The 22,107-nt window shown below is 33.5% G+C and overlaps 1 long non-coding RNA gene across 1 annotated transcript; it reads left to right on the forward strand.

Annotated features, from left to right (window-relative positions):
* Positions 1-1,656: 1,656 nt before the first annotated feature.
* On the forward strand, positions 1,657-21,861 carry LOC143062251 (uncharacterized). The gene is made up of 3 exons (XR_012974637.1): positions 1,657-1,802; positions 21,004-21,062; positions 21,642-21,861. It is a non-coding gene; the product is annotated as an uncharacterized LOC143062251 (long non-coding RNA).
* The last annotated feature ends 246 nt before the right edge of the window (positions 21,862-22,107 follow it).

The raw sequence follows: 22,107 nt of genomic DNA on the forward strand, positions 1-22,107 counted from the left end.
TATTTTTTTACGGAGATGTTGTTTACCGCGCTCGGAAATTTAGAAACGATTCTGTAAATCTTTCTAGCCTTTATTCTAAAAGGTTACCTATTGGTAATTAACTCTTTGAATATTGTTATTATTTGTATTACAAAACAGAAATGATGAACACTGCAACATTTTCAGCAAAACATAAATAGGATGGAGGATCTGTGTATTCACATTATTTGTAAAACTCTCCTTATTCCTGTGAAGCGTGTGCTTTACATGGAGGCTTTCTATGCTTATCATCGACGCCACAGTACTTCAACCAATCAGACAACGTTTATTTGGGGCATTCGACCTATTTTAACTCAGATTTTGGAATTTTTTAATCGAAATTATAGAAAAATGGAATGTTGTTAGTACATATAAAATAGAAAAAGATGAATACTATTAGCTAAAGCAAGTTTGGATGGGGTTCTGTGTATTTACATTGTTTGTACAACTCTCCTTACTGATGCCATATTTTGGAATTTCTGTGACCTATATGGTTCGCGAAAATTAATATTTTTATATATAGTATAGTAAATATTGATTTTGTGATCAGTAAATTAAAAGCAAACTAAATATTATTGTTATATACACAATATGCACATTCATGGATTTACAAATCTGCCGATACCTTTTTCTTGAAATTGCACAAGGTCATGTTTTTCTCCGACAATTTTTATACATCTTTACACTAAATCCGTAAATTATTGGATGTATCCTGATTGATAATTTAGTCTAAGATGCAAGATTGTTCTTTAAATTTCATAAGTTGTTAGTACATGTACATGTAGATGTAAGTAACTGCGAGTACTCTTAATATCTGGACTTATCTGGATATACAATTTGTTAAATTTATTTCTATTTGTATCCATCAACTGTTTTTTTTAGTTCATTCTAATGCTATATTGTTACACCGCTGTCCCAGGTTATAGGATACTGGGGTTCCTTTAACACGTTTGACCCCGCCAGATTCTGTATATATGTAATTGCCTGCCCCGAGTAATGTGTTTTTGTTCATTTTCTTTTTACATAGATTAGCCATTAGTTTTATCAGTTTTCTACGTTCAAAAGCAAAAGACGTAACTAACCAATAGTCAGCTAGATAGCAATAACCAGTTGTGATTAGTTTCTAAACAGAACTATTAGTTTAAAAATATACCAGTTATAAAAATGAACTTTAAAATATTCTCAACATTTTAACAAAAAACAAACTACATATTCATTGAACTTTTGGTAGAAACATTAATGCAGATTTCAAGAAAATAACATAAATCACTACACAGAGCAGGCAAAAACTATTCTAAAAATAAAATTGTAAAATTCTGCTCTATGGTAGAACAACTGCATACAAACTAATCATGAAGTAAGCAAACTGTATAAACAGTCATTGTATATGTACATGTTGATTCGTTGTACAAGTTTTAGATTGAGGATAATGACTTTGTTTACTAAAATGTTGAAGGATAGCTTGAAACCAAGGTCACACTGGTGCAAGAATGTATTCATAACTGTGTTAATATAATATTCATAATTACATGATTATGTCACTTATTGCTTCGCAACACGGTGCGGAGCTATTAGTTTCAGTAGAAATACACGCCATCTTGAATAACTTACGTATCACGTATAGCTTCTGATCGGTTCACCGTTGCATTATAATGAGCCTGGGATACAACAACAGTTATTGGCTTAAGGGAAAACGGTAGGATCACATTTTCCTAGTATTAGGTTGGCCTTTTGTGTACCCAAGACAGGCGAAGGAAGTCAACTTAGGAGCGCCGTGATTGGATGTAAGGGTACAATATATTTTTTTTATTTATCTATGAATAACTGCAGTGTTTATATTTACAATATAAATTTTAAAACCTATTGAAATATTTTCTAGAGAATTATTCGAAAAGGCTTTCAAAATTTTATAAATTTGCTGCAAAATGACGGTGGGCATGGATAACATAAACAAGCTCCGTTGGAAATTGGTCATGATACTATTTGGCTTCAATTTTTAAGATAGAGTAATAAAGTACTAACACCACACATAACTGTTTTATCCAGGTTTTTATTATAAAAAGTGGTAAAATTAGAAAATGTTAGTATTGTCGCCTATGGAAGAATAAATAGTACCGTTTTCCCTTAAATGAGATCAAGAATTAGACTTTTTTCGTCCAGGATAAGACATCAAATGCCGGAAAATTAACTATGTGTATTTCAGTTCCGATCAACTGTCATTAATTCATGTTCGTTTTATTATGCATACATTTCACAGATAAATTCAATATTGAAATATCAATTATTAATATTATTGTTTAATTGCTTTGTTACTCTGCAATTTGAACGATTTCCTTTGCTAAACCATGTTCCTATACGATGTTTACAAAAATGCATTATCTGTATTTTATAACTTCAGACTATATATATAGGCACACCTCAAGAAAGGGACACCCCAAGGCAAGAGTCGTGTCTAAATTTATAATTATTTTAATTTTCAACAAGAATTTTTTTTTAAGCAGGGGAGTTAAAAACGCGCACTCTTAAAGTACATCCATTTTATATCAATCAACATCTAATAATACCACATTTCCAATACTAATTTAGCAACCACATGCACAAATATAACCTCAAATTAGTGTAGAGCGAAGCAGGCCATAGCTTGTTACAATTGTATATTTAGAAATCAAGATTGTGTTCTATAAGCATCTTTTGGCGCTGATGTGCAACTTTAATCCCCATCCTTTGAAAAGGTTTTAGACATTTAGGTAGAATAACATTGAGAATGGAAATGTGGAATGTGTCAAAGAGACAACAATCCGACCATAGAGCAGACAACAGCCGAAGGTCACCAATGGGTCTTTAATGTAGCAAGAAATTCCCTCACCCGAAGGCGTCCTTCAGCGGGCCCCTAATCAAATATGTATACTAGTTCAGTGATAATGGACGTCATACTAAACTCCGAATTATACACAAGAAACCAAAATTTTAAATCACAAGACTAACAAAGGCCAGAGGCTCCTGACTAGGGACAGGTGCAAAATTGCGGGAATGGGGTTGGGGTTGGGGTGGGGGTGGGAGTGGGGGGGGGGGGGGGTAGGTTAAGCATGTTTTTTTAGAAGAATATTTAATTTTCTTCGGTAGTTTATTTTCATTTTCATTTAGGCCCTATATATTGAAATCAAAAACCAAGTATATGGAACCTTAACTTCAGGTTACAGTAAAATGCAGTCGAGGACTATGCCAGAAGATGCTCGAGCCTGAAAAACCATATAACTGGACACTTTGAATTCATCAGAGTTGTTCGGTCATGCATATACGAAGCAAAATAAGGTCAAGAGTTTCTGACCTTTTCAAGCAGCCTGCGGCTATGGATATGGTCTTTGTCACTGGGAACTTGTGTATTTCAAGAGACTTGTGGATATGGTCTTTGTCGCTGGTAAATTGTGTATTTCAAGAGACTTGTGGTATGGCCTTAGTCACTGGGAACTTGTGTATTTCAAGAGACTTGTGGATATGGTCTTTGTCACTGGGAACTTGTGTATTTCAAGAGACTTGTGGATATGGTCTTTGTCGCTGGTAAATTGTGTATTTCAAGAGACTTGTGGGTATGGCCTTAGTCACTGGGAACTTGTGTATTTCAAGAGACGTGTGGATATGGTCTTTGTCACTGGGAACTTGTTTATTTCAAGAGACTTGTGGATATGGTCTTTGTCACTGGGAACTTGTGTATTTCAAGAGACTTGTGGATATGGTCTTTGTCGCTGGTAAATTGTGTATTTCAAGAGACTTGTGGATATGGTCTTTGTCACTGGGAACTTGTGTATTTCAAGAGACTTGTGGATATGGTCTTTGTCACTGGGAACTTGTGTATTTCAAGAGACTTGTGGGTATGGTCTTTGTCGCTGGTAAATTGTGTATTTCAAGAGACTTGTGGATATGGTCTTTGTCACTGGGAACTTGTGTATTTCAAGAGACTTGTGGATATGGTCTTTGTCACTGGGAACTTTTGTATTTCAAGAGACTTGTGGATATGGTCTTTGTCACTGGGAACTTGTGTATTTCAAGAGACTTGTGGATATGGTCTTTGTCACTGGGAACTTGTATATTTTAAGAGACTTGTGGATATGGTCTTTGTCACTGGGAACTTGTGTATTTCAAGAGACTTGTGGATATGGTCTTTGTCACTGGGAACTTGTGTATTTCAAGAGACTTGTGGATATGGTCTTTGTCGCTGGTAAATTGTGTATTTCAAGAGACTTGTGGATATGGTCTTTGTCGCTGGTAAATTGTGTATTTCAAGAGACTTGTGGATATGGTCTTTGTCACTGGGAACTTGTTTATTTCAAGAGACTTGTGGATATGGTCTTTGTCACTGGGAACTTGTGTATTTCAAGAGACTTGTGGATATGGTCTTTGTCGCTGGTAAATTGTGTATTTCAAGAGACTTGTGGATATGGTCTTTGTCACTGGGAACTTGTGTATTTCAAGAGACTTGTGGATATGGTCTTTGTCACTGGGAACTTGTGTATTTCAAGAGACTTGTGGGTATGGTCTTTGTCGCTGGTAAATTGTGTATTTCAAGAGACTTGTGGATATGGTCTTTGTCACTGGGAACTTGTGTATTTCAAGAGACTTGTGGATATGGTCTTTGTCACTGGGAACTTTTGTATTTCAAGAGACTTGTGGATATGGTCTTTGTCACTGGGAACTTGTGTATTTCAAGAGACTTGTGGATATGGTCTTTGTCACTGGGAACTTGTATATTTTAAGAGACTTGTGGATATGGTCTTTGTCACTGGGAACTTGTGTATTTCAAGAGACTTGTGGATATGGTCTTTGTCACTGGGAACTTGTGTATTTCAAGAGACTTGTGGATATGGTCTTTGTCGCTGGTAAATTGTGTATTTCAAGAGACTTGTGGATATGGTCTTTGTCGCTGGTAAATTGTGTATTTCAAGAGACTTGTGGATATGGTCTTTGTCACTAGGAACTTGTGTATTTCAAGAGACTTGTGGATATGGTCTTTGTCACTGGGAACTTGTGTATTTCAAGAGACTTGTGGATATGGTCTTTGTCGCTGGTAAATTGTGTATTTCAAGAGACTTGTGGATATGGTCTTTGTCACTGGGAACTTGTGTATTTTAAGAGACTTGTGGATATGGTCTTTGTCACTGGGAACTTGTGTATTTCAAGAGACTTGTGGATATGGTCTTTGTCACTGGGAACTGGTGTATTTCAAGAGACTTGTGGATATAGTCTTTGTCACACGGAACTTGTGTATTTCCAGAGACGTGTGGATATAGTCTTTGTCACTGGGAACGTGTGTATTTCAAGAGACTTGTGGATATGGTCTTTGTAACTGGGAACTTGTATATTTCCAGAGACTTGTGGATATGGTCTTTGTCACTGGTAACTTGTGTATTTCAAGAGACTTGTGGATATGGTCTATGTCACTGGGAACTTGTGTATTTCAAGAGACTTGTGGATATGGTCTATGTCAGTGGGAACTTGTGTATTTCCAGAGACTTGTTGATATGGTCTTTGTCATTGACATAAACATATAACTTGGGTGTTTCTAAGCACCACTATTTTTTTTTTATTTGACGTCTCTATAAAATATTTTGAAACGTGATGTTACATGGTTAATAAAGCTTGAACACAGATAGAGATGCAAATTTGATTATTTAACCTCAAGTAATAATTATTTTTTATATGCAATTAATAAAATATTAAGTAGTACTGACAGGATAAAACTTTACTCATGTCAAGAATTTCTTTATTTGAAACAAAGGTAAATTCTGCACAATTTTTTGAAAGGTGCAAATTTAACAAAGACTAATAGGGAAAATTAATGGTGGTATTACACCAAAAGCAGATATTTTGTATTCATTATATTTTGGCGTATTATTGGCTATTCTTTTCTCAGAATCAAAAACAAATTATTTTTTTCTCTAAAAACTGGAAACAAACTTTTTTTTCCAAAAAAACCATAGCCCCCCCCCCCCCCCCCCCAGAAAATCAAATGGTTGCTGCCTTTTTGGTCTCTGTGAAAACATTGGGATTTTCATGACTAAAACTAAACTGAGTAGTCTGAGCTGGTTCGTCTGTAAATGTCTTGTTTTGCCTGCTACAGGTAAAAGCACAAAATCCCTCTCTTGAAACATAATGTATTATTGTTAACTTCAATAAAAGATGGCGAATTTTAAATTAAAATGGCGGTAATTTTCGACGAAATAACCATCGTTCATGGTACAAACCCAACAAAAACTGTCTTCTCACAAGACATTCGTTCGCTCGAATAAACATCATTTTGATAATATTACTTTTTCAAATTTTATTTTTTTTAATTCAAAACTGAGTGGAAAACCACGGCGAGTAGTCCGATATTACTCAGACGTCCAACGTCTGTTTTGCCAGACAAGCTTGGCCGTGGAACGTTAGAGCTCGTCCCGTTAGAGCTCGTCCCATATCAAAATGTGGACATTTTTCCGTTCAAAATAGATGCGCTGCTTCGTTGCTCGTGGAGCCGACTGACGGTCTTGGGTCTATATAAATCATGCATCAATTTGTTCATTTCATTTATCTCTTTATTTATGTAAGTTTCATCTACCTGCCACCCTTTACTTTCTTATATTTGTACAGTTTTCACTGATTTGACGACATTAATCCCAATCTTTTAGAAAGGAACGCTTGCCAACCAACAAGTTAAAACTTTTTGAACTAGTAGTATATAAGTATTCCGCTAACTATTAATGTAAAGTAGCTGCATACATTAGGTCAATATTTGTTTTTAATCAGACTGCAACTTACTAAATTTTTCATAATACTACATAACTTTCTTGGTTTTTTTTATGAATATGTAATGTGATATAGCGTTTCTCAAGATTTCTTTAAAATGAAATGCCAATGTTCCATGCGAGTGTTTCACTGTCAAATTGCGCCTTAGTTATGTTTCTGTTTTCGTTTGTACAAAAAACCTGATTCATTAAGCGCCTTTTAGCCTGACTTTCTGTTGCATAATTTATTTTGGATATTCCATAATTCAGATAAAGATATAAATTTGTGAAGGAGCACCGCGGGATAAAAGGTACATGTAGCACCCCTGAAATCAAAAATATCAAAGTTTCGAATAAATTTGGTGAAAATTTAGAAAATGAACACACAAGGCAAAAATTCAATATCCAATCAAGTACTTGCCTAAACAAATCATGATTCCCAATCATTTAATCAAAGTCATGAAGTTGCTCTCTTTGATGATGGTGATATCGAATGGATATCATTCATCCAGCAAAATTAAATACATTTTAAGGATGAGAAATTGTTAATGCGATATGAATTTAAACCCTAAGCTTACTAGTATACGTGACCGACACGTTGAGTCAAATATTTAACGCGCTTGTTCACGGTACAAAGGAATACAAATCACACAAACCTGACAAATTATAGTGATTCCGAGCAGATCAGTCATGTGTATAACGAATTTTTTCAAAGTGCTTCAATATCGAAACAGTAATTATGCAGAACAAAATGAACAAGATGAACTTGTCACTTTGTACATATACCAAAGGGAAACGATGTTTGAAGCAATACTGTTTATTGTTAAATTTCATTGCATTTAATAGAAAATGGAATTTGATGCAAATAAAGCCAACATCTTAAAAAAAAACTAGAGCTTTTATTACAAAGATTTTTTTTGTTATAAATTTGAAAACATAAATTACGAACTCACTTGTTTGTCCATTATCTGTTAGTGTTTATTGTCTTAGACTACACAAAATCCCTAACGTTTTTTACAATTCAATAAGCCTCATGGCGGTCCGCGACCACAATTGTCGTCCCTTGATTTTCGTTATAGTCCCTAGTGTGGTGATTTGATCCAGCTGAAAAAGGTTAAAAATTAGCACTTCAGAAGCTGTCAAAAGATTTCCAGACGCCATAAACATAAAATTGTCCATATTTTGAGTTAAGAGCCGATGAAGTTTTCTATAATTTTGATATAAATTGTCCCAAAAGTAGTACAACACACTGTAAAAATTCATTGAGAAAGCGCGGGTGGGATTTTTATAATTTTTATTTATGTTCTAAAAGAAATGCACTACGAAATAATTGTGGTCTCGGACCTGGTGAGTCACGATCACCCTTGAAGTCTATATGATTCTTTTTTAACCAACATTGTTATTTTAACTTGTCTTATGGAAATCGTTGCTATCACTACATGCAATAACCCTTTATCAATTGAGCACCGAATTGTCAAATATATGAGAGGAAGGGAAAGGCTGTGGATTTTTTTATAATTTTTTTTAGCATTTTTTTTAACAACAAAATGGAATTTAACCTTCATGCCGCTTGCTTAGCGGAGAAGCAGCAAATATAATTTTTAAAGTCTTTGGTTTTACTCGGTTTGGGTTCGAACCCACGAACCTCCCCGAATAGAAGCGAATACGATACCACAAGACCATCGAGTAGGTTTTTGCTCATTTAGAGATAAGTAACTTACCATAATAAAACGTCACAAGTAACAAAATGAAAACACTTTTAAGGTGGTATGGGAGTCTAAAATAAAAATGATAGAATTTGTTCATACTTTGCCAAACGTTGTATCTATTGATACATGTTGAAAAATATAATAAAAATGATAGGTCACCGCGCATTTTCTCAAGCTACAGGACGGGACAAAATGACACATTTTGTGTGATTATACAGGAAAAAACACCATTTTGTGATTAGAAACTAAACAAAATGATAGAATTGTTAAATACTTCAGGAAAAGATAGCTTTCAGACAATGCTTTGAAGAATATCAAAAGAAAAGATAGGGTCACCGTACGTTTTTTCAAGTTAAAATACAAAATAGGAAAATTCCATACAGAATCCTTCAGAAAATGCACTTTTTTAGAGTTACCTCCCCTTAAAATGCCAATTAAAAAAAACAAAAAAAACCAACCCAAAATAATTAACATTTGCAAAAATATCCATATTTAGAAGTTATATTCTTATAAATTGGTACTTTTAAATGAAAATGTACATTAAACATCTGCATTCCGGCATCAAATTTTGCTAACTTGATGGAAAATCTGGACCTTTGATTCTCTGTTTTTTACAATCCAAGATGAGGAAGACACCCCATACCACCTTAACATTGTTCATAGTTGTAATCATATTTCCAGACTAAATGTCACTTTGATTCCCAAAGTATTATGACAAATAACAATTGAATCAAGTATTATAAAATGTGTTACTTTTAGCATAAATTTGAATCGGAAACACGTGTTTACCTATACAAAGGATGTTGCAGTTCACCAAACTTGAAGGGCATTGCGATGATAAACTTTAATGTATTTGTTCTATCGCCCAATAGTTTATACATGTATATAAGAGATTCAAATAATATCAAGGACTCCTTGCCCGCAGTCTAACTGGTTTTTTTAAGAGGAGCATAATTTTGTTAGTGTCTTGTTTTGCTTAAGGATTGACGATATTTTTATGTTTTGATTTATCTTTATCGTGTAAGTTATTATATTTATTTTCAATTAAAAAATCTTTTCTTAATTTTTCATTTATTTTACATTTAAAACAAGAAATGGAACTCACCAACTAGTACATCACAATATGTACACAGTCTTAAGAAATAAAAGAAAGGCATTATAAAAAGATTTTTTTTATATTCATTTCAGGGAGCTACCATTTGATTTTAGTAAAGGCCATTTTGCACAACCCGACCAATTGAGTTTTTATCCATTTTTATACAGAATACATTTCAAAAGTTTTTTTTAACTAAGGGAGCTACCATTTGATTTTTATGGGGGGGGGGGGGGGGGGGGGGGGACTAGGATGAAAAATTTTGTCCTGCATTTTTTTTTTTAGTTGTAATCTCTGTCCTGCCTTTTTATTTTTCAGGCCATTCGGTCCTGCCTTTTTTTTTCTTAGCTTATCCTGACTTTTTTCCAACAATTGTCATCCTGCTTTTTTTTTTTGCCAAGTTACTCATCCTGCCTTTTTTTTTAACTCAAAATCCTGTCTTGCCTTTTTTTTTTTTTAAATTTCATCCTAGCCAACCCCCCCCACACCCCCCCCCCCCCCCCCCCATAAAAATCAAATGGTAGCTCCCTTAGTTAAAAAACTTTTGAAATGTATTCTGTATAAAAATGGATAAAAACTCAATTGGTCGGGTTGTGCAAAATGGCCTTTACTAAAATCGAAACACATATGTAAATTGAAAAAAAAATAGGTTTCACAAAAATCTGGGTTTAACACAAAGTTGATACCATCACAATTCAAAACGAATTTAGCGAAGACATTTCAGAAGTCGTGAAAAAGGCATACAAACATCAAACAATTTAGTCATACATTTATCAAGTGAATAATTTAGATATGTGTGCAATCTTTCTGTGAAGTTTCGATGGTGTGGATTGAATTTAATGAAGGGGTGATTACATAGAACTGGTAATATCAGTTAAAAATTGTAAATTTGGCAGGAGAATTGGAAAAAAAATCCTCAAATATACCATATAAGGTGCACAACACAATGCATGAATTCGATTTTTCTATAAAGTTTTGGAGATCTGGGTTAAAAAGTGTAAGCGGAGTTTATTGTACAAATTGGGCACCCTCATTTTTAATAAAATTGCAGGTGCACAACGTCAACATGCATTAGTAATTGTTCTTTGACTTTTTAGGGATCTAGATTAAAACATAAGGATGAGTTACAATGTAATAACACAAAACTGGAACCATCTTTTTTTTTAAATTGCTGCTGAAAAAATACTTAGTATTTAGTTCCTACGTCGGGTAAGAGGAGAAAAATCATATAACAATTCCATAGCTCAGGTGCACAACATCAACATGTGGTCCGAGAACACAATTGTTTCGTAGTGCATTTCTTTTAGAACATAAATGAAAATTAAAAAAATCCCATCTGCGCTTTCTAAAAGAAACTTTTACAGTGTGTTGTACTACTTTTGGGACAAATTATATCAAAATTATAGAAAACTTCATCGGCTCTAACTCAAAATATGGACAATTTTATGTTTAGGGCGTCTTGAAATCTTTTGACAGCTTCCGAAGTGCTCATTTTCAACCTTTTTCAGCTGGACCAAATCACTACTTTCCTTTAAAATTCTGGACCCAATTTTTTTTACAGTGTAATTTCACCCCCCTATTTGCAATTTGAGGCATTAAACATGGAGAAATAAATTTGGAAGGGGTATACAAATTAATGGCAAGTAACCCACTGTCAACACTAGGGACTATATTGAACAACGAAGAACAACGAAAATCAAGGGACGAATCAAAGGACGACAATTATGGTCTCGGACCATGTGTGCGATCTGTTTGCGAAGTTCAGGTGATCAGGAGAGAACACAATTACGCTCAATCGTTCTTGGAGATTACAGGATCCCGTTTACAAACTATAGAATGCAGTGCACAACTTCAACATACGCTCAATCGTCCTTGGAGAAAACAGGATTCCGATTACAAACTATAGACTGCAGTGCACAACTTTATGATCAGACGCTCATTCGTTCTTGTAGATTACACGATTTCAATTACAAACTATAGAATGCAGTGCACAATTTCAACATGCGCTCAATCGTTCTTAATCGTTCTGTGAAGTTTCACGGGTCCATGATAAAAGAATTGAACAATCTTCAATACGCGCTCAACATCTCTGTGATATTTCAAGGATCTTGATTAAAAACCGAAGGATAAGGGTCATAACACCAACATGCGTTCAATCGTTTGTTGAAGATTCAAGGATCTCCATTCAAATTGTAGGATGCGGTGCACAACTTACACATGCGCTTAATCGTTCTGTTAAGTTTGAAGGGTCTCTTTTAAAATTTGTATGGATGAGGTGCGCAGCTTCAGCAAGTATTTAATTTCACATAGTAGATGTTTTCCCCCATACATACATGTAGTAGTAATCATACATGTTATAATTTAGTCGGCTCAGATTCCTTTTTGATTACGTCCCCATTTCGAATAGACGTAGATGGGTATTTATAAATCCCGAACAGCCAATGAACGCCCCTTTGGTATGATCCTATACTTATGTATGTATGTACAGTTGGTATCAGTTCTTACTTCTGTTAAATCTTTCACTATAGTTTCGAAATAATACTCATATCAATTTTAAGGACAGTTTATGGCAGAATTTGGTCTATCAGTTTTAAACAAGGCAGGGGCTATTTGACCGGCACCGGCAAAAAAGCAAAGGAGTAAGTCCGGTAAGGGCTGATTTTGGCCTCAATTTTCAAGTGAATCTAACGAAAGATTTTAGACATTTTTTAAACACTAAAGTGTCTATTTCAATTGATTCAATTAGTTTATGTGCAAGATTTTAACTGATTAAGTCATTAAAAACGCTTCGATTCAAGCTTAAATATGACAAATCTATCAAATATGCCAAAAATCGTCACTTTTCAGATAGATTTTGTCAAAAATGAAAGTGCCCGCATCCGTGTTCATCCTCAACCTTTATATATATTATGTATAATCATCAAATACAATTTACATTTCAATATAATTGATGAACACGAATGCAGCCACATTCATTTAAGACGGAAACCGTCTAAAATTTTACTAAAATGCAAAAATTGTGAAAATTTCAGTAATTTAGCATGACTTAATGATGCTAGTACTCGATATATGTTCTTTATATTGTCAAATATAGCCCATAGTTATGTAGCAGAAGCATTATTCTTTTCAATAAATATCTTAACGATTACATATTCACAATTTTCTAAAACTGCTAAATTTTTGGGCCAAAAAGGGGTCTTACTGAACCTACTCCTTTGCTATTTAGCCGGGTCTGATTAAATTATATCTTACTGGAATTAAAATGGAAGAATAATAATTAAATATCAAAATTTTTTATGTAAAAAACTTTTGTTACTGATACTCATATCAACACTTAAACTTTTAACTATCAAATTAACTATATTCTATGTGTTCTATCATATGTACACAAAAAAGAGTGAGGAAAATGTCTCAAATATAAAAAAAGAAGATGTGGTATGATTGCCAATGAGACAACTCTCCACAAGAGACCAAAATGACACAAACATTAACAATTATATGTCACCGTACGGCCTTCAACAATGAGCATAGCCCATACCGCATAGTCAGCTTTAAAAGGCTCCGATATGACAATGTAAAACAATTCAAACGAGAAAACTAACGGCCTTATTCATATAAAAAAAAATGAACGAAAAACAAATATGTAACACACGACAGCCACTGAATTACAGCTCCTGACTTGGGACAGGCACATACATAAATAATGTGGCGGGGTTAAACATGTTAGCTGGATCCCAACCCTCCCCTAACCTGGGACAGTGGTATAGCAGTGCAACATAAGAACGAACTATAAAAATCAAAGCACAAAATACAGGGAGACAAAATAACTGTTACAGCAAATTGCAAATCTTGCATCCGAATCTACTGGTAGCGAATATCAACAGAGATTAGATGTTATTCAGAGCGAGAGTGGAGTGTTCATAGCTGCTAAAAGTGAACTCATAACAACAGAGATTAATATAAAAACTGATTGTGAGATAGTCTGGGCATCACTTACTGTTCAAGACAGCTCCCCAATTTACATAGGTTCCTACTACAGAAGACCTTCAAGGAAAACCGATATGATAGAGGAACTGGAGAAGTCAATCGAACAAATGACATTAAATGTATTGTTTTACATTGTCATTTCGGGGCATTTTATAGCTGACTATGCGGTATGGGCTTTGATCATTGTTGAAGGCCGTACGTTTATCTATAATTGTTAATTTCTGTGTCATTTTGGTCTCCTGTGGAGAGTTGTCTCATTGGCAATCATACCACATCTTCTTTTTTATATATACCTATCTACATATGTAACATATGCACACATGATGCAGATTCAAAGGAAACCAGTGTAATGTGTAGTTTTTCCAAAGGGCCGGGGCAAACAATTTGTTTTGTAACAATTGCAAATGTTAAATCATTTGTCTATTTGAAATTCATATCAAAAGACTTTTAATAGTGTCTGTCATGTCTGATTTATGATGTAGTTTTACATACCACTTTTTTTTATCACATGGCAGGATATTAAACCATAGATTTTAAAAAGATTTGAAAATCATCTTTTTTATAAATAATTTAGAAAAAATATATTTAATAATGTACATACGAATGTGTTTTCGTGCTTTTAATTTATATTATAAAGTTATAAATTATTTATTTATGAACATCTTCAATATTTTATTTTCGATTGTACTGTATATTCAATGCTTGATATTGTTTTAAAATGATTATAAATTAATATTAAGCTTTTATACTATTATCTACTAATCACATCAATGACCAGTTTTATTCAGTGCCGGCTAAAAAGCAAATTTCCTATTTTGCCGGTGCCGGTCAAATAACCCCTGCCTTTAAACAATGCTACTCTAGAACTGATTTAGAAAGTTCTTCCCGAGAGCAGTTTTGGACATTTATACCCTAGAATTGACAGTTCTATCCTGGAATACTAGGATATAAACAGTCGGTTTCTGCATGGTAACTGCAACCTTTTTTATTAGGTCTTGAAAAATATATCTGTCGAGTTTCCATATTGCTAGTGTCAGCATTTTGTAAATAATTAACATACACCTTCAAAAACTGATGCTCAAATATTCAATTTTCATTTTGTTTAATTGTCAAATTATTTTTTTTTAGGTTTTTTTTGCATAGTGTACTTAATGAAAATATCATTATAGATTGATTTTTGCATTAACGTCTTATGGCAAATATTTCATGCATTTCAGGACGATGAAATTTTCAAAATTTTGACCGCCACTTGAAAATGAGGGCATGTGAGATAGGGGTCAAATTCGGTATTTCGCAGGCTGATTATGGGTCATTTAGAGAGAATGATGTAGCGTGATTTTTAACGTACAAGGAGCGTGGCACCCTGACTACACGAGACATATGTTTTACGTTCCCATTCTGACCGGACGCGACTGTGAATTAAAAAAAAATATATCCCGTATCGCCAAATTTGCGCAACAAGGGTTTTACTGTTAGTCGGGAGAAGCCCAGGAATGACCACTTTTCTATACAAATGTCAATCCTTATGATTTGTATATATGTTTGTATGTATTAAAAAGAAGATGTGGTATGATTGCCAATGAGGTAACTCTCCACAAGACACCAAATGACACAAAAATTAACAACTATAGGTCACCGTACGGCTTCAGCAATGAGCAAAGCCCATACCGCATAGTCAGCTATAAAAGGCCCCGAAATGACAATGTAAAACAATTCAAAGGGGAAAACTAACGGCCTTATGTATTTTAAAAAAAATAAACGAACAACAAATGTGTAACATACAAACAAACGACATCCACTGAATAACAGGCTCTTGACTAGGGACAGGCACATACATACATAATGTGGCGGGTTTATGCATGTATACATGTACATGTATGTTTGCATGTATAAATGTACCTGGTAATAAATTGTTCAAATAAGGCCTTTGAAAATAGTGGAATCAAAAATTTGTTGAATTGTTAAAAGTTCGTTGAAAGTATTTGATAGATTGCATGGTTATATTGGTCATTCCGAATTTGTGCAAAGTTTTTATTTCCTACTCTATATACCATATTGCCTTATAATCATATTTATAAACAAATCACACACCTAATTAAATGATCAGAATGCGAATATTTATGTTCAAACTCTTTTACGTCACTTTTAGTTACAACAAACAAAAGAACTATCATGTCAATTTGACGGTTTAGTCACGTTTCTCCAACATTTGATAATTAGACTAAAACAACATAAGGGATTAGGAGGTCCTCATAAGGACTGGCATCGTGATAATTACCTGTAATTCACCAATATCAGGTCTTAACTAAAATATTGTAAAAAGGGATATTGCTATAAATATATATATATCAAAACATTAACAAACCATATATTTTTGGTCGAGTATAACCAGAAACGGTTACGTAATTATGTTCATCCGCTGTATTTGATTTACAAAATTAAAAAGGTTATTCAACAAAAAAATCCTTATATAAACAAGGGAAATTCTAATCGAACTGAAAATTTCATAAAAAATTATGAAGAAATAATCTCGAAATTATTTTTTTTTAAAAGATTTTTTTTTATTAAAAGTAACATGAAAAATCGAAAATGTTCACTGACTGTATCTCATTTTAGTAATTTATTCTATTACTTGATATATTTTTGTATTTGTGTTACATGTAGATGTTAAAATCTAAACCGATGCAAAACAGCCAAGTTTTATTTATGTAAAAAGTCACCAAAAGCGATTGTCTTCTAGTGCGAAGAACCATATATCTACCTAGTCGTTCTGTCTGTATATCACTAGAGCCGAAGCCAGTTTTCGTGGTATGCTGTCTTAGCAGATGAAATAGTCAGTCGTATATCTGTCCACTTTTTCCACGAAAACGGAGCTGATGCAAATTGGGTACATCACGTCGCGTCGTGATCTATTTAGTGTTTAACTGTGGGAACTGGCTTGGTGAATATTGTGCACTACTAGTATTTTCGATTTGTTACTTAAGCTTTGGACACTTAATGCAAGTTGACTAAGAATTTTGAATAAACTGTATCGGTGATAATAAGCTGCGTTTTGTACTTTTATATAAGATTAATGACTCAAGATATATAAATTCTTAATAGCTCTCAAAATATGAAATGTTAGTTTTTATTCAAAAAATTGCTTTCGGCCGTACGGTAACGGATACTGGATGTGTAGTGATTGATATTTTAGTCGTATATTATTTGTTGCTTGTTTATGTATGTTTTTGTACAGTTCTTTTATTGTTCTGTTGCACCAATGTCTTAAGATAAGGGGGAGTGTTGGAGCCTATAATTCGGTGGTTGTCGTTGCTGTGTAATATATTCGTTTTTCGTTCATTATATTGTACATAAATTAGGCCGTTAGTTTTCTCGTTTGAATTATTTTAAAAACATTTGTTTTCTCGGGTCCTTTTAAAGCTGACTATGCGGTATGACTTTGCTCATTGTTGAAGGCCGTACGGTGATCTATATTTGTTAATGTCTGTGTCATTTGGTCTCTTGTGAATAGATGTCTCATTTGGCAATCATACCACATCTTCTTATTTATGTATAATTGTTAACTTCTGTTTCATTTCGTCTCTTGTAGAGAGTTGTCTCATTGTCTATCATACCATGCACATCTTTTTTTATGTAAAATAAAAAAATACATCACTGTGTAAGACTATATGGACTTTTACAATTTTGGGAGACTATCAAAAAATATATATATCTTTAAAAAAATATACCTTTTTAACAATATTTTGGCCAAGAACAGGTGAATTACAGGTAGATATCAAGATTTAGTCCTTAAGAGGACCCCATAATCCCTAATGTTGTTTTAGTTTAATTACCAAATGTTGGAGAAACGTGACCACACCAATTTGACCTGTTTTGATTTGTTACAAGATACCATTTTTGGTCGCTATGGAGATTCTATATATCATCAAGTTATTTAAATTTCAATGGGGACTAATTGTGCATCACTTATTAAAAACTGTTTTCTGTCTTGTTATGAGTAACACTTTATGTCTAAAATAAGCAATTTCGCGTTTCTCGTTTTTCATAGACCGTTGGTTTTCCCGTTTGAATGGTTTTACACTTATTGTCTAGTAATTTTGGGGCCCTTTATAGCTTTTGTTCGGTGGGAGCCAACTTGAAGGCTCCGTGTTGAAGGCCGTGCATTGACCTATCATGGTTTACTTTTATAAATTGTTATTTGGATGGAGAGTTGTCTCATTGGCACTCACACCACATCTTCCTATATCTATCTGAAGACACATCGAAACAACATCTGTTACAAAAATTTAATAACACTTTTAAATATTTCGATGATATATTAGCTCTCAATAATGACGACTTCAGTATGTACACGAAAGAGATTTCTCCGGCTAAACTGACTTTAGATAAAGCTAATACTAACAATGAACACTGCCCTTTACTGGATCTTGCTATCTCTATCTTTAACGGGAAGCTTAATACCAAATTTTGTGATTAAAGAGATGATTTTTCATTTCTTATTGTTAAATATCCAATTTAAGAGGTTGATATTCTTTTCTACATCAGGAATAGATTACCTTAGTTGTATTTTGGCAAAGCTTTTAAGGAATTTTTGGTCCTCAATGCTTTTCAACTTCGTACTTTATTTGGCCTTTTTAAAATGTTATTTGATTCGAGCGTCACTGATGGGTCTTTTGTAGACGAAATGCGCGTCTGGCGTAAATATAAAATTTCATTCCTGGTAACTATGATGAGTTTATTCTCTTGTCGCCATCTTATGATGTTTATATTTCTCATTCGATTCGGTCGTATATGTACCAACTTATTTGATTTTAACGAAAGACATCTTTGTATTGAAAAATTATGGCACCAGGGTTTTGGATATCATAAACTAGTCAAAACATTTTACTATAAAGTAAAAACACATAAATACTGAACTCCGAGGAAAATTCAAAAAGGAAAGTCCCTGATCAAATGGCAAATCAAAATCTCAAACACATCAAACGAATGGACAACTACAGTCATATTCCTGAACCTTGAATTCCCATTTATGAATGAATTATATCATCGGTATAAGGATATCAATTTCATATATAAATGAACATGTAGACATCTTACACCAGTTGTTGGCATGATATTGGTTATGTTCTTCTCATATATTTTCTAAACCCATAAAGGGAAGAATTGTGCTTGATTTTCATATGATATAGGCATAATCTTTCAATTAGTCAAACTGAGGTCTGTATTAATATCATTGTCATTTTGCTTAGTTTCTTTTGTTACCTTTTCTGACATCAGACTCGGACTTCTTTTGCTGTGTGATTTGCTGGGTGTTTATTTTACATTGGCTATAGGTAAAGGGGAGGGTTGAGATTCACAAAACATGTTTAACCCCGCCGCATTTTTTGTGCCTGTCCCAAGCCAGCTTTGGCCTTTGTTAGTCATGTATTTTTTTCATTTAATATATGTTTTGGAGTTAAGTGTTACGTCCATTTTATTTGAACTAGTACACATTTGTTAGGAACAACCTGACGCCTGCCCCCGGGTGCGGGATTTTCTCGCTAATTTCTGCTTTTTGGTCCGGTTTTTATCTCTTTGACATGTTCCCCATTTCCATTTTTAATTTAAGTTTTTTATATTGATCTTTTGTTGTTAAATTCTGTGTCATTTGGTGTCTGGTTGAGAATTGTCTCATTCATGGCAATCATCTTTTTGTTTTGATATGACTGCGGTTAGGCAAACGCCGATCCTTTTTTTCAAAGTTCATTGTGGTTTCTTTTTTTCGTGACATATTAAGACATAACCTGGCTACCCTTGTTTGACATTCTTCCTTCGTAAAAAATAATGTTTATAAAAAAATAATCAGGTTTATGAAGATTACAATGATAATCTTAATGTTATCTGTAAACAATTCTAAAGATTCATGTCTTTCATCTTGTTCTCATTCTTGAAAAATATTGTTATGGTCTACTTATGTACATATTCTACAGCTGTCTACATTTTGTTGCTGTGTATATATATGTAACTGGAATTATTTGGAGCTATATCGTGTTCCTGTCTTGATACTTCATCATGAAAGTCACTGTAGCTCTTGGTATTTTTGTCGCTGTTTTTGCTTCCATCGGTAAGTTTTGTTTTTATTATCAATTTGAATGTAATTGTAGTTTTATATTCCAGTTTATGGATACTGAAATTTGCTTAATGCATAAACAACTTTTATCATATTTTTTTTATATGATTTCGCTTTTGATCAAAACTGAATACACTTTTTACAAAGTTCTGATTTAATTGAAATTATATTATCGTAAATAGTATTCAGATTATACTATGCATTTAATTAGGCAACGACAACACTCATGAGGCACTCGATATCAAATGTTATTTCCAAGGCAACTACATCTACACGTTTGACTGCACGTGCTATGATCATTGACAATGTTTAAACAATGCATCAAAAATTAAAAAGTAATTATATTAATTGAATTCTTCTTTTTATAATCCTATTGAGATATACATGTAATAAGGTTGACCTAAGCACATTTTGAATAAATTACGGATTCCGAAGCGTTTCAATGTTTTGTGCGCACGTTAAATACCTAGATAAAATAACAATGCACACAGGCATTCAAATAAAGTACCTTTACTTTTCAAAAACATAAAAAAAAATTGAGCGATTTTTTATTTTTGAAAATATATTAACATTCATACAGTACACTCCTACAAATGTTCTACTTTTTTCGCAATATTAAAAAAAAATATCGTCTTTCTGCTTTTGCTGACATATTTCGGTCCTACACACGTTCAGTGAATCAAGTTCTGGATCATCTTCTCGAGAAATAAATTACCAATGAATCCAAAACAGAAAACCTAAGACCTTCAGGTGAAATCTACACCAATTTCTGCATATATACGCCTTAAATTAAGAGAAAGATTTAACTGCTGCCGAACTTCTTGATGCTAAAATGTGTAGTGAAATAATATCTTTTGTAAGTTTTAGACTTTAGGAGGTACACACAGCAGAAATCACTTTACCAGACACATCCGGGTGTTTCGCTTTAATACGACTCTGGGGTTTCATTCTTTCAGTATTTTGTTTAATTTAAAAATTGATTTTCGAATTTGGTAGCATGGCTATTTATTAAAACACATAAACAAATATATAGAGCGAAAAGATCTTTTCTCGCTGCATTGAAGACCCATTGGTGGCCTTCGTTTGTTATCTGCTCTATGGTCGGTTTGTTGTCTCTTTGACACATTCCCCATTTCCATTCTCATTTTTTTTTCATAAAACATCGCAAAATATAAGCTGCTTTGAACTTGAAGTTCAAGGTGTAACAGTTTTGTTCGAACCAAGTGTACGTTAATAAATGTTAATTCGCATATGAAACTATAGGAATGTTTTATTTGCGTTTGCGAAATGAGAGCATTTACAGATTGGTCGTTCTTTCTTTTATTTCAGAAGCATATGGTGCGTATAATGGCTATGATGGTGACAGTTATGGTGGTAAAGGTCATGTCGTAAGTTTTCATAATGCTTTAATACAATTATATGTCGCAAATAGTAACAAAACAAGTGGCCCATGATGTTTTGAAAAGTCGCAAATATTTCTGTACGAACAACATACACGAGCAACAATGAGTGCTTCCGTTTATCTAAATGAAGTCAAGTAGAAAATATTCCTTTACTTTTATATGTCTTTAATCTTTTTCAAACATTTTAATTCAGTCTTTCTTACAAAAGAAGATGACATAACAACAACATAGCATGGTTATGTTTCAAGTTAAAACTTGCTATATGAATGCATACTGAGCTGTTTAGATTCAAATCATTTAAATATTTATTTTTTTAGTTGTTCGAAAATTAACTTTTTTTTATGTTTATGTCCCTTGGGTTTTTGTGCTTTACAACGTTTTATCGTTTTATCGCTTTATGTATAACCTAAAGAAGAGTATTTCAGAAAACACATGGAAATAACAGTATGTGGGTTTGCCCACTTCTTAAGCACGCTTTCTGCAAAAATAACAGATCCAGAATGACCGTTTAATCCTTTTCCGTAAGTTTGCTTTCCTTTAATGAACTTAATAAACATTTTACAGTTGACCAGTATTTTCCATGGTGTACACCATGGAGGTCACCACGGAGTTATTGGAGGACACCACGTTATTGGCGTTCCAGTTGTTGTTCATCACCATCATCATCACAATGGCGCCTCCCATTACGGCGGGCATCACCATCGTCATCATAGACGTCACAGGAAACATAAAGGGTCTGGAAGTTCATCTAATAAAGGATACGGGCATGGAAAATCAAGTTAAATATATTCACATATTGAGTAAAATAAACCACTTTAAATTATAACGTTGTTACATTGTTTATTATTATTTGAAGTCGGTGCACTGATTTATGTTTGTTCTTAGGATACAAATTTTCGTGGACTTCATTGGTAAAGGTAATTCACGAAATGAAATATTCAACTAAGTATAAATTTTCTCTATGTCTGTAGAGAGTCTTTGATACAACCACAGAAACACAATTTTCCTCAATCCACGAAAATTGGTTTCC

Source organism: Mytilus galloprovincialis, chromosome 2, assembly GCF_965363235.1.
Source record: "Mytilus galloprovincialis chromosome 2, xbMytGall1.hap1.1, whole genome shotgun sequence".
Taxonomy (NCBI): Eukaryota; Metazoa; Mollusca; class Bivalvia; order Mytilida; family Mytilidae; genus Mytilus; species Mytilus galloprovincialis.